The 13,879-nt window shown below is 39.7% G+C and overlaps 1 long non-coding RNA gene across 1 annotated transcript in view; it reads right to left on the reverse strand.

The window, feature by feature from the left end:
* Window positions 1-13,879, reverse strand: part of LOC146511699 (uncharacterized) — a 30,200-nt gene continuing 16,321 nt past the window's right edge. The window contains exon 2 of the long non-coding RNA XR_014876164.1: window positions 1-13,879. This exon is cut by the window's right edge and continues 15,741 nt beyond it. This is a non-coding gene — a long non-coding RNA (uncharacterized LOC146511699).

Below are 13,879 nucleotides of genomic sequence, written 5' to 3' on the forward strand. Positions count from 1 at the left end.
TGTAAAACAATCCGACCACAACAGAATTAATGATGTTGTGGTCTGGTAGGAAATTATTTTGGAACGAAAATAAAAATGTCAGTAAACGCCTGTCTAATACACCATTATCAGCCCATTTTCCACTTGCAAAATTTCCTTGTCACATTAATAGAAAACATAATCCACTTGCAATTACCCTTCCTTAAAAATATATTTGCTGTTGTAAATTACTTTCATGTAGACCGAATTTTTATTCAGGTTCGAGCATCAAAGTCCGGCTAGAATCTGCAGCCTCTTTATTAGGTACAGCAACTTGCCATTAATACAAATGATCTAACTAGCTGATCACACAGCAGCAACCAGATGCATTTAAGAACGTAGACATGGTGAAGTTCAAACTGAGCATCAAAATGTAAAGAAAGGTGTTCAAAATTATCTTGCCACCAGACAGGCTGGTCTGAGTATTTCAGAAACTGAGGAACTTCTGAGATTTTCCCACACAACCATCTTAAGGGTTTACAGAGGATGGTCTGAAAAATAGAAAATATCCAGTGAGCAGCAGTTCTCTGGGAGAAAATGAGTCATCGGTGTGAGACGTCAGAGGAGAATGGCCAGAGTGTTTCACGGTGATGGCAACAGTAAGTCAAATAGCCACTCATTGCAACCAAGGTACGCAGAAGAGCATCTCTGACAGGCTGAAAATTGGAGAACATGATGCTATTTCTGTCAGCTAAGGACAGGAAACCGAAACTCCAATCCACATAGACTCACCGGAGTTAGACAAGAGAAGATAATAAGTCTCTATTTCTGCTCCAACATCTAGATGGTAGTGTCAGAATTTGACATAAACATAATGAGATGGATCCATCCCACCTTGTATCAGGGTAGTAGAGGTGCTTGTGTCCTGGTGTGGTGGATATTTTCCTGCCACACGTTGAGCCCCTTAGTACAAACGGAGGATCATTTAAACTGGGTAGCCTACCTGAGTACTGTTGCTGATCATGTCCATCCCTCTATGACCACAGTGTACCCATCTAGTAATGGCTGCTTCATAAAGGATGAAGGATTCCATATCGCAAAACTCAAATAATTTCAGGCAGGTTTCTTGAACACAACAGTGAGATTATTGTACTGAAATGGCTCCACAGTCACCAGATCTTTATCCACCAGAGCACCTTTGGGAGGTTGTGGAACAAACAGATGTGCAGCTGATACTTCTGCAGCAACTCTGTGATGCTATCACATCAATATGGACCAAAATCTCTGAGCAATGTTTCCAGCACCTCGACTCTACTGCACAAAGATTTTGAACAGAAGGCAAAAGGAGTCCAACCTAATACTAGGAAGTTGTTATTAAAGAGAGTGCATAATACTGCAAGCAGTAGTTTCCTAAAATAAAATGTCTGCATATAACAACATGCTGTATTGCTATTGCCCTGAGAGCCAGCCATCCTCTTTTTCACTGCAAGTGTTTCACGATGTAAGCTGCTGAAGGAGTTATCTGTGATTGACGTCTTATCGCTGCTGGTGTTCTTGGAGTTATTGGTGATGTTTAAACAGTATCCAACAGAGCACACACGCTCCTGTTCGTTTGAAAGAATCGATAAGGCCATTAAGTTCACTAAGTTCAGTTACAACTCTGTTCAGGATGTGAAGATCAATACTGATGGAGAAGATTGAGACGTTCCTGTGTGGAGGATTTCAGAAGGAAGTGTCAGTTTAAAATGAAGAAGGCACATAAACAGCACATTGCATAATTAACTACTTTTGATATAACTTTAATATCACACTAAATTGTTGGTAATTTTCTAAAATAACCTTTTGAAAAACACTTGAGAATAATAGCTTGTTATTTTAAGAAAAGAAAATGATTCAGTCACTCAGTCTTCTCTCTTTCTTTGCAGTTGATGAGAACAGCATTGTTCATTCGAGGAGGCATCAGTTCCTCTCGGGTCAGAAACCGAGATTAGAAGCTGTCGTCGAGACTGGCAGGATGTGTGCTTTTTTTGTTGTTGCAGGAATAGCGTGCACTGTCTGAAAAATGAAAATGTAATAGGAGGTTCAAGAGGTCCCAGATTTTTTTCCAGAAATACAACAGCATTATTGAACTGAAACCAGTAATTTTACATGTCTGTCTAAATGCAAAATTTGGTTTCACTATAATGAGTTCACAGGTAGGAGGTTTATATCGTCTTCAACTTTTAAGCTACCTTTAATCAGATCATTTGAAATGATTATAGGCTTATCTTCATTCAGCTTCAAAGCACGCTTATGTTAGATATCTGAGAGTTTCTTACAGCCAGGAAACTCAGAATCTATTAACCTTTATAAGATTAGCATGACCGAACCTGTAAGACAAGACTGGATTTTAAGCAAGCGGGTCAAGTACGTAGCAGAACATTGAGTTTCTTTTTTTTACAAGTAACACAAATGAAGATCTAAGAAAAGATGCAAGAAATAGAGGATAGAAAACAAATTTTAATCTGAATCCATCTATCTGAATCATCTTCTGGTATGTAGGTGCACCACAAGCTGCACCTACATACCAGATAATGTACATTCTTTAAACATGGCTTCAGATCCTAAAGAGACTGTTGATCGGCGTTGGAGTTTCCCTGGTTTTATTTTGTTTTCTTTACTTGCGTTATACCTTGTTTAAAGGCTGTAATCCCACAGATGATAAGTTTATCACTCACAGCATACGCAGATGTACCGAAACCGATGAAGATCATGAAGACTTCTTTTCCTATTTGTAAGATGAAGATGAAGTGCAACTAATGATGTAGTAACTGAAAATGTGAAAGACAAGTAGTTACTTACTGATAACATGCACATTTCATTTTCGGATCTACAGGAGGGAATGTCAGAGGAAAAATTGTATATAATGTGATCAGCTTCATGAGATGTGCCCTTTTTATTGATCACAAAGCAATCTATATGTCTACGTGACTTTTCACCTAATAACCTTTGTGATGATGAACTTATTCAGCTACGAACCGCTTCCTGTTTTCAGAGAACATTCAGATGTAGAGAAGAGAAAAACTCGTTGCTCTGAGTGACGTTGTTATCTTTGTACACACACACAGACACGCAGAAAAGTATAAATAAAGCACGCAGACAGTGATGAGACGCAGGTCGTGCGTCCATGACTGCCCTTGCGAGTGAAAGACAACTGCAGTGTTTGTGTTTTCTAACTCAGGTGTCTCAAGCTGAAGAACTGCGGGGTGATTCTTAGAAATCCTCTGTCAAGAGAGTAATAAATGCAGGATGTTGAAAAGTCAGGATGACAAAAAAAATGTAATTAAAATGGATAAAAAGAGGTGCCAGAGGAGCAAGCAAAGGCTAACTAGACTGAGAAACTACAGTAGAGATGAAGCAACAAGCAGAGAGCAGTACCAAGCAGAAACTAGGAAAACGGCTGAGTAAACAACGAGACAGTTGATAAATGGACCGGTCTGCTTTTCTCTAATTGAGCATTCAAAGAGCTTTTATGCAACTTGCCTCATTCACTCATTCACACACTCACTTTTTTCTACTCTTTTCCTATGTAAGTGCTTTCCATATAATATTCACACACATTTATGCTCAGATGCATTGGCGAGGAACTTGCCCAAGGATATTTGCAAAACTAAAACCAACATGAAATGAACCAACTAATACTGAAATAGAAACATGGGTTGTTGGTGAACTGTCAGATTTGCTTAGGAAGGTTCCTAAATGAGGGAAGTGACCTAGAATTATCTGTGTGGCAGCCATAATAAGAGCTAAGGAAGGATTATTCGATGGTTTATTTATAACCTCCTTTAGCAGGAGAAAATTCCAGCCCCTAATTCATAACAACGAATTATCGACCTACCTTTCATGAAAACATCAACAAAACTGGCAAAGTAATGCACATCAGGTGAACGCCAATTAAATAAGTGGACCTGCAATTTCATGCCACAGCTTGCTCATACACTTTTAAACAGGAGGCTGGTAAACCCTCAGGTGAACCCTGAACATCAGTGCTGAGACAAAATCTCCTTTTTATCAAGCTTTTGCTTTCAATCTATGAAGATTTATATAAGCTCTCTAAATCAAGACTATGAACCGTGGTAACTGATCAAATTATAGTAAAGCTTTTCAGTTCTGCTGTAGTGATGTCTTTTGCCAGCCTTGAGAATTATCATTAATTAATTTTCACTCTGGGTCAACTGGGATGAGTGATGGTTGGAGGGAAAATAGAGATCTTTAATCGGGATGAAAGGAGTTACATTGCAGGAAATATGAGACATTTATACTTTAGGTTACTTTACGTATAAAATTACAACCCATGTAATGAACATGATAGAACATGACGGGATGAAGTAAGATGTGGATTTTGTAGTCGATCTTCTGGACATTTTAATTTTAACATGGCAAATATGGCTATCACATTTGTTTGAGAGAGCTGTGAGATTTCTTATTAATTCTACTTCGTGCCTTCCCTTGACCTCAACAAGTTTTCCACCAAGGTCAAAGTCAACAAATTCTCAACATGACTGAACTAATTCAGATGAGAAATTTCAACAAATAAGGCAGAGACATGAGCGGATATGGAAACACTGAGGGAAGTAAACACAAATAGCGAATTCAAAGTAGAAAGCTAAATACACATGACGAATTCCAAACAAATACTAGAACAGGAAGACAGTCTAAAAAGCTACTCAGAAAACTCAAATAATCCAATACAAAGGAGCATTGCTAGAATGATAACACAATTCTATTCAATTTGATTTATTTTGCAACAAATAACAACAGCAGTCACCTCAAGGAGCATTGTGTTATAAGGGAAAGACCTTACAATGATAGAGATAAAACCCCAACAATCAAACAGCCCACTGTGAGCAAGCACAGAGCGATGGAAAGAAGTAAAAACTCTCTTTTAACAGGAAGAAACTTGCAGCAGAACCAGGCTCAGGGATTGGTTTAGGAAGGCAGGATAAAAGACGCACTGTGGAAGAGAGCCAGAAATTACTGTTAACTAATACTGCAAGGCAGGAAACCAAAACTCAACCAATCAAACATAAAAATCAAAACTGCAAACTCAACGGAAAAACAAGTTCTCATTTATTAAATATTCAAAACTCAAAGCAACACAAAAAAACCCTTAATCAGTAGTCAGCATAACCATGACTACTGATTAAGAGACAAACATTACACCAAGTCTTTTTATCCATTGTCAGTACCTGCACCAATCCCTTAGTACATCTGCCAAAGAAGTTATGTGTTTGGTTCAGTTTGTTATTTAGGAGAATAAAGCACACGTGTGCATTGACTCTGAATTGAAATGAGTAAATCTAGGACAGCAACCTTCTTATGACTAAGTAAAAAAGGTGATTGGCTGGTGGTTCCATTGATTTCCTTTTGCAACTGATTGTAAATGGCGACTAGCAGCTCAGAGGTTGAGGGCGTTGGATACTGAAGTACTTCAGTACTTTCAGGTGAATGCGCAGATTGGTGTGCTGCGGTGTGGTGACCGAGTTAGACTGCAATCACCGTCAGAAAGGCTGGTGAAGGTTTACAAATAATTGCTTTGTAAGTTACATGTTAGAATCAGTTGGAGTCCGTAAGTGCAACTCGATGTGGGGACTCAGCTTAGCTGGCTGCATTCTAGTTTTAATCAACTGACCTGAGCGTATTCATACATCATTTTGTAGTTAAATTGCTGTCCATAAACAACTGGTAATTATTTTTCGAGGGATTTCTGAATTTCCTATGACTAATAAAAACCAATGACTCTAACCGGGTTCCTAGTGTGAGAAGTTGATATGAGCTTTTGCTTAAGTTGAATTTCGGTATATGCACACTGCAAGAGATTTATGATGTTTGCCACGGTCACAGATTGCATGTAATGGCCAGCTTGATCATATTTAATCACAAATTCATCACAGACTGACTGTCGTATTGCTGTTTTATTACTGTCTTGACACACCAAGGTTGCTTTGAGGACAGCAATTTACTACGGGTTGTTGCAAACCTCATTCCTGTCTACATAGCAATAATTTCAAAGGCAACGGAATCGGAATTTCACTGATCAAATTTACAGTAACTGTGTTTGTGCTGCAGTCTCCAATCACTGCTCTCCATAAACAAATTTGAAGTTGATCTGATTTTTGTGACGAGATCCTTAGCATGCTGAAGCTATTTTTCTTTTTTCCACTGGCAATTGGATGATTATGATTATGGTTTGAAGAAATTCTTTAGTGTAGCATTTTCAGACAATGACTTAATGAGATTTCCAGCCATAGTTGTTACTGAAATACACTCTCCTCCCCCACCTGTATCTTACTGAAAGGGAGCAAATGAGCCTTTTCTGGTAAATTTGTTAATCAGGCTAACAGATCCACGTTTTTACAACATTGATATCAAAAGGTATCAAAAAAGTACCATTTGTTCAGTAAAATATTCCCTGTGACTGAGATGTTAAGACTTTATTGCTGTTAAGGTTCAATGCAGGGGACTCAAACACGGGACTCCTGAATCAGCTGAACACAAGGATTTATTTACAGAGTTCACCAGGTCTATATACAGAGAGTGCCGGGCAGTGCTATATACAACAATTTGAGGGACGGGGCAAATCCAAGGTTGGAATCACTCGCTCTCCAACTCTCCACATACACGGCTGCTGTTCCTTTCGTCACACTTGACACACAGATTCACACGATATTCACAAAAGACACTTGACTTATCTTGAGCTGTCACTTGACTCTCACTGACGCGTGGTAGACAACGATCCAGCAAAGACCAGCAGTCACCTCCTGGCTTAAATGCCGTTCACCTTGATGGGCATCAGGTGTGTTCTTTTCCGTGGGTGTGGGCCGAGGGCGTGAACCCACAATGAGTTCCGCCCTGGCGACAGAGAGGAGGAGACAGCGCGAGAGAGAGAAAAGAAAGAAAAAGGCCGATCAGCGTCTCGCTGATCCCCCAGGCCTTGACAATTGCTACAGTTACATGAGTAACAACAAGCCTGGGGGTGTAAACCAAAGGGTCACAAGATCAGGGTTTTTCCTGCCTCAGAAGTGCGATTTTTTTGTCTTCTTCTGGTTCCTACTAAAACATCTTTAGGGGGCTGCGATGCACCAAATATATATTTTTTAACTTGTGCATACACTTGTTCTCTAGTGTTTCAGAATAACATCACTGCAACATATTTGAGTACTTATGCAGATTCAGACAGTTTTTCTTTTAATTTCTGGTCAACTGAGCATTAAGGGTACACTGATGAAATAAAATTAATAAAGCTAAGCCAAACACACTAAATATTTTGATCTGACTCAGCAAAATAATACAAATCTACTGACCTGATATAATTGATAACAAAAACAGCAGCTTGTAAAAAGAACCCAGTCATTTTATTGCCCTTGTTACCCATGAGGAAAATCATTTAATGTACAAGGGGCACATTTTGAAACCAAACTTTATTATTTTACTGGACATAACTTCTACCCATCCACTGTATATAGCAAAAGTAAGCTTCAAAACAAAGTTGTCAGACAAGACAGGATTTATGTGTTTTGTGATACTTGAGCTGAGGCCCAATTCCAATCCAGCACTTTCGCTTTCTCATCGGGTTAGTTGTGCAACTCTGACTCATGCTTGAGCTGTTAACAGTCTTATAGAAAGCTTGGGTGTCCTTGCTGCAGTGGGAAACTTGCTGTGAAAAGGAATTAATATATTTTTAAAAAAATATTTAACCTATTCTGTTTGAATTTTAATCAAAATGTTCCCACTCTTTCCTTTATTGGTCATAACTAAGACAGACCTGAAATAAGCAAAGCAAAGTTGTTTTTCTGTGTTTTAGAAAACAGGTGCTGTACGTTCATTGTGTGGCTAGTAACCGTTTATTGGTGCAGACTCTGCATTGGAGGGCTTTACAAGCCTCCTCCACTTTAGCTGGTTAGGAACAGCACTTGATGTGTGGTGAACTCCTCGTGTGAAAACGGAGAGAAACTGTGAAAAGGTGTGGGACCACATTACAACTGGGCCCTACATCCAGCAAAGCAAACCCTCATGTGAAACTCAAAGGGTAAAAGGAAAAGAGGCAGAACGAGGAAAAAGCTGGCAGATATAAACAGAATGGCACTAGCTTGGAGACAGCTTGGACTAATGACCCAGTATCAAAATGCTTTGAAGGCTCTCATCTGTAAACCAATGGGGGCCACAGATGGCTAAAAAATGTGGCAGGCATCAAAGGTTTTCTTATATAAATAAGCTGTTTCCATAGCAATGTACTGTAGATTTATGTTTGTCACAGGTGACTGCTTCATCAAAATTTTGAAACTTTTGAAACAACACACTTTTTGATGATGTCCTGAGCTTGTTAGCTAACTTTTTAATTTAGCTGCTGTTTGTCTCTCTCATTGATATCATCTTTGGGAAAGCTTGCATCTTAAGGAGTTCACTTAAGTGGCAGTAGCTCAATGCAAAGCCCATGCTGATCAGTGGTAGCTCTACTTGACAACAATTGCTTTTAGGTTGTATATTAGAGCTCAGTATTTCAACAGAAACCATAGTCTTGAAATCTTGAGAGATTAAAATATTTAAAAAAAATGCAAAAAAAAAAATTCTGTTACATAAACTGTTTAATTACTCTAAACTGAAATACTGCATTTCTTCATCTCCACGGGTCTCTAAGGCAATACACTTATTTGAGTTGGGGAATGACCGTGACAACATGTTCTGATCTCGGGGCATTAAATCCTATTTGAGATGCTGCTGGCATCTCACAGTTACGCACGAGCTGTCCCCGGACATTAGTGCCTTGACGCACTGGCTGCAGGAATATTGGACGCCTAGAGATAGGAGTCTTCTCTGCAAGAATGACAAACTCAAATTTGGAGGTGGTCACAAGTTAGTCAGCCGGGAAGCCTTGGCTTGTTTTGCTTTGCTTTCACTGGTTTAATCATTTGAGGTTAAGTTTAGGCATCAGAAACTACTTTGTTAGGTCAAGGAAACATATACCTATGCATGTTTTGTCACACAAAATGTGATGAGGAGAATGACGCCCATTTTACTTTTTGACATAAATGCTTAAATGCCAAAAGACACTTTCTGCATATCTGCGAGATGCCAACAGCTCTGACAAAACAAGAATTTTTGACACCTCAGGAATGATGCTTAGCCAAGCATAAAGGAGCAGAGCCAACTGTGGAGAGGAGCTGGTTTGGGTTTATCCAAAGCTACACTTTTTCTGCAGCAGCTTGATAGTGAGGCCACACAGAGAGGCAAATCAGCTTCATTGAAATTTTATCTGTGTGCCTCAAGCCCAACCCCCACCTACAGCCCAAACTTATACATTTGTTTGGCTCCTAAGGCAGTCAGCATGGCTGACTTGTTTTCATGTTTCTTTCATCAGTGCATAATAAGTAAGGAGTCTATGCAAATTTTGTTGCTCAAAACTTCTTTGTTGGCTGCGCTACCACACCCACATGAATTAGAGCATGTCATAAATAAATATAGTTTTAGCAGCGCTGAACACAATCAATGTACAAATAAGTTTGAGCATTTTTAAAATCATATCATCTTAATCTGTGTATCATGATGCGTGCTGGAAGCTTCAAAGATGCTTATTTCATCCTTTGTTTGGAGCATCATATGCTTCAGTGACAAAACTGTCCGTATTTACTGTTTGCAGAGATAAACCAAAGCAAATCAGTGCTCTAGTGATTCAATGCCTTCCTATTAAACATTTCGTTTTTACAGATGTTTGTTGATAATCAGCAGTGTAGGCAGCCGTGCATGACTACTCTGGAAAAACAGGAAAAGAATGCAAACAGGGGAGGATGATCAGCATGCCAGCAGCGTAGACAAGAGAGCAGCGCAAGGGGGGGAACTCACATGTCAGTCCCTGTCAAGAAGAAGAGGAGGGATCCTGTGCCTGGTGACCTCCGGGATAGAGGTCTGACTCCTCCAGATTTGCTGTGAATTCTGAGCACGGCAGTCATGCAGAGAAACAGAAGCTCAGCAGAACGCAATCAGGTTACCTACTGAGCACAGGCTCACATTATTTGCTCCTTGTTCAGACAGGGAAAGTAGAAGGTGATAACATATTGGCTGATGATGCTAAAGTAAATATTGACTAAACTTTGCAGGCACTATCTACTGCCAGAATGACTTGGCGCAGCAGTTGAAGGAGATTATTATATTTTCACTAAATATGTGATCCTTTGAGCATTTCCGAGCCCATTCTGAGGAAATTTAGTTTCCTCTGAGAAAAGTGTTTTGTTGGCGCTTGATTTCGGGGTTCCATCTCAACGATATTAATATTAATATCACTCTTTCTCCTCCATTTGCTTTAATTAGACAGATGCAAATCTCCAGATGGGAGATAAAAGCTTGCAAATCTTTTCTTTTACATGTAACACAGCTACGCACAAACAGAAAGTCTGTGATCCAGCAACTACAGATTTGATCAGACTGCATCCCTTCTGACCTACTTTGATAGACCACCAAATGATATGAGTAAAACGAATAAATAAACAGAAAACCAAGCTTCTTCTTTTTAGTATGCCTGGCTTTGTCAAAAAGAAGCAGAAAAATAACAAGGTTTTCTCATTTCAGACTGTCACATAATGCCACCCTGGATCTGTCAAGGCACCAAAGCTCTGTATTATCAAGCAAGCTCAGAACATCCAGCACACCTAATTTCCTTATCTGGCTTCACTTAAACTAACACTGACATTCAGGCTAAGCGGTCACAAACAGTGGTTATCAACTTAATAAGTCAGGCTTTTTAGTCTGACATCTGACCAATCACAAACGTGGGCACGTCCACTGGCAGCACAGCGGCTCAGTTTAGGGAGGAAGATAAAATCACAAAGTCTTCAGATGCTCTTAAATAACTTTAGCACCTCGGACGAGCTTTGCATAGAGGTCCAAGGACTCTTCAAGGAATGGTGAGACTATCTTTTGAAAAACTGATCAATGGGTGTACCTGCTGAACTCTAATTTCAGCTCTAACTTTGTAGCAGGTCTCTGCTGTCACAAGTTTATCAGTCAGAAGATCGTCCTTTCCTTTTGACTTTTCCTTTTCCCCTTTGCCATTCACAGATTTTTTCACTCATTCATTATGTTTAAGCAATAAATAGGTTAGTGTTGGTTAGAGTTAAAAGAACAATCTCAGTTTGGATTGGAATTTGTCCCTTCCCACCAGTAACCATGTAGAGAAAAGTATTCGGCCCCCTTGAACTTTTCCACATTTTGTCACATTACAGCCACAAACATGAATCAATTTTATTGGAATTCCACGTGAAAGACCAATACAAAGTGGTGTACACGTGAGAAGTGAAAATCATACATGATTCCAAACATTTTTTACAAATAAATAACTGAAAAGTGGGGTGTGCGTAATTATTCAGCCCCCTTTGGTCTGAGTGCAGTCAGTTGCCCATAGACACTGCCTGATGAGTGCTAATGACTAAATAGAGTGCACCTGTGTGTAGTCTAATGTCAGTACAAATACAGCTGCTCTGTGACGGCCTCAGAGGTTGTCTGAGAGAATATTGGGAGCAACAACATTATGAAGTCCAAAGAACACAGCAGACAGGTCAGGGATAAAATTATTGAGAAATTTAAAGCAGGCTTAGGCTACAAAAAGATTTCCCAAGCCTTGAACATCCCACGGAGCACTGTTCAAGCGATCATTCAGAAATGGAAGGAGTATGACACAACTGTAAACCTACCAAGACAAGGCCGTCCACCTAAACTCACAGGCTGAACAAGGAGAGCGCTGATCAGAAATGCAGCCAAGAGGCCCATGGTGACTCTGGACGAGCTGCAGAGATCTACAGCTCAGGTGGGGGAATCTGTCCATAGGACAACTATTAGTCGTGCACTGCACAAAGTTGGCCTTTATGGAAGAGTGGCAAGAAGAAAGCCATTGTTAACAGAAAACCATAAGAAGTCCCGTTTGCAGTTTGCCACAAGCCATGTGGGGGACACAGCAAACATGTGGAAGAAGGTGCTCTGGTCAGATGAGGCCAAAATGGAACTTTTTGGCCAAAATGCAAAACGCTATGTGTGGCAGAAAACTAACACTGCACATCACTCTGAACACACCATCCCCACTGTCAAATATGGTGGTGGCAGCATCATGCTCTGGGGGTGATTCTCTTCAGCAGGGACAGGGAAGCTGGTCAGAGGAATCCAGAGGAAGATGGATGGAGCCAAATACAGGGCAACCTTGGAAGAAAACCTCTTGGAGTCTGCAAAAGACTTGAGACTGGGGCAGAGGTTCACCTTCCAGCAGGACAACGACCCTAAACATAAAGCCAGGGCAACAATGGAATGGTTTAGAACAAAACACATCCATGTGTTAGAACGGCCCAGACAAAGTCCAGATCTAAATCCAATCGAGAATCTGTGGCAAGATCTGAAAACTGCTGTTCACAAACGCTGTCCATCTAATCTGACTGAGCTGGAGCTGTTTTGCAAAGAAGAATGGGCAAGGATTTCAGTCGCTAGATGTGCAAAGCTGGTAGAGACAGACCCTAAAAGACTGGCAACAAAAGGTGGTTCTACAAAGTATTGACTCAGGGGGCTGAATAATTACGCACACCCCACTTTGCAGGTATTTATTTGTAAAAAATGTTTGGAATCATGTATGATTTCTGTTCCACTTCTCACGTGTACACCACTTTGTGTTGGTCTTTCACATGGAATTCCAATAAAATTGATTCATGTTTGTGGCTGTAATGTGACAAAATGTGGAAAAGTTCAAGGCGGCTGAATACTTTTGCAAGCCACTGTATTCCATGTTTGACCTCCAAAGAACACCCAGCAAATTGCAACAAACATTTCACAGTTAAATAATTGTTGGTCGTCTTTGCGTGACATCCAAACATGGCTAAACAGTTCCAAAATGAAATATGTGCCAACATCAAGATGAAAGTACATTGACTAATCATATTTCTTGAATATCACCCTTTCAAGAAGAAAGTTAGTGTTCAAGAATTCATATTTTCCATCTATTGATTGCAACAAATTCAAGAGGAAAGTAAGAACATTAAAATTATAATTAAAACGGTAAATTGTACCCGAGGTAAAACTCAAACCCCAGACCCACTACTGTGGAGCATATTTCTCATCCGTCAGAGCTACTTACACAAAATTAGGCTCACATCAAAGGGTTATGATGATTGTTGCACTCACTGTAGAACTCACTACAGAACAAATAACAAAATCTACATATATAAGCATAACTTATATATGTATTTGTATTTGTATTTGTGTCATAAATACTTATTTATGACACAAACTTCATTGTAATAAACTCTTTGATATTTATACCTTGTTCTGATGGGACCTCGATTACGTATGGAAACAATGTCGACATCTGTCCATCAACAGTTCAGGTTTTCCTTCACCTGCAACTAATTTTTATCCAGGACAGAATGATGCCATTTCCATTATGTTTGCTGGGACTTTGCACATAACACAAACCACCTTCTATGAAAAAAAAAAACATTATTTTTTTTACCCAGAAAATGAAAATGACCTAAAAACCCTGTCAAAAATCTGCATTTTTATCCTGACATTACATGTAATTTGCTTTCATGTACTATCTCATGCAGTGTGCGTTTTGTCTGTGGTCTCTCTGTGCTCTGCTTTTTCTTCTCTCATCTCTTTCCCCTTAAACCCCAACCAAGCACAGCAGATGGCCCCACCTTCCTCAGTCTGGTTCTGTTGGAAGTCTCCTTCTGTTAAAAGAGACTTCTTGCTTCTCACAATATCAAGTGCTTACTCATACGGGGTGGCTCTCTTGCTTCTATCGCAGCTTGAGATGACATGCTATTGTGAGCTGGTGCTCTATGTCTTACATTTTATCAAAGTGGGCCCTTCACATGTTGTTTATGTGACAACAGATTTCAGTATGACTCAA

This window comes from Neolamprologus multifasciatus, chromosome 9, assembly GCF_963576455.1.
Source record: "Neolamprologus multifasciatus chromosome 9, fNeoMul1.2, whole genome shotgun sequence".
NCBI classification, from domain to species: Eukaryota; Metazoa; Chordata; class Actinopteri; order Cichliformes; family Cichlidae; genus Neolamprologus; species Neolamprologus multifasciatus.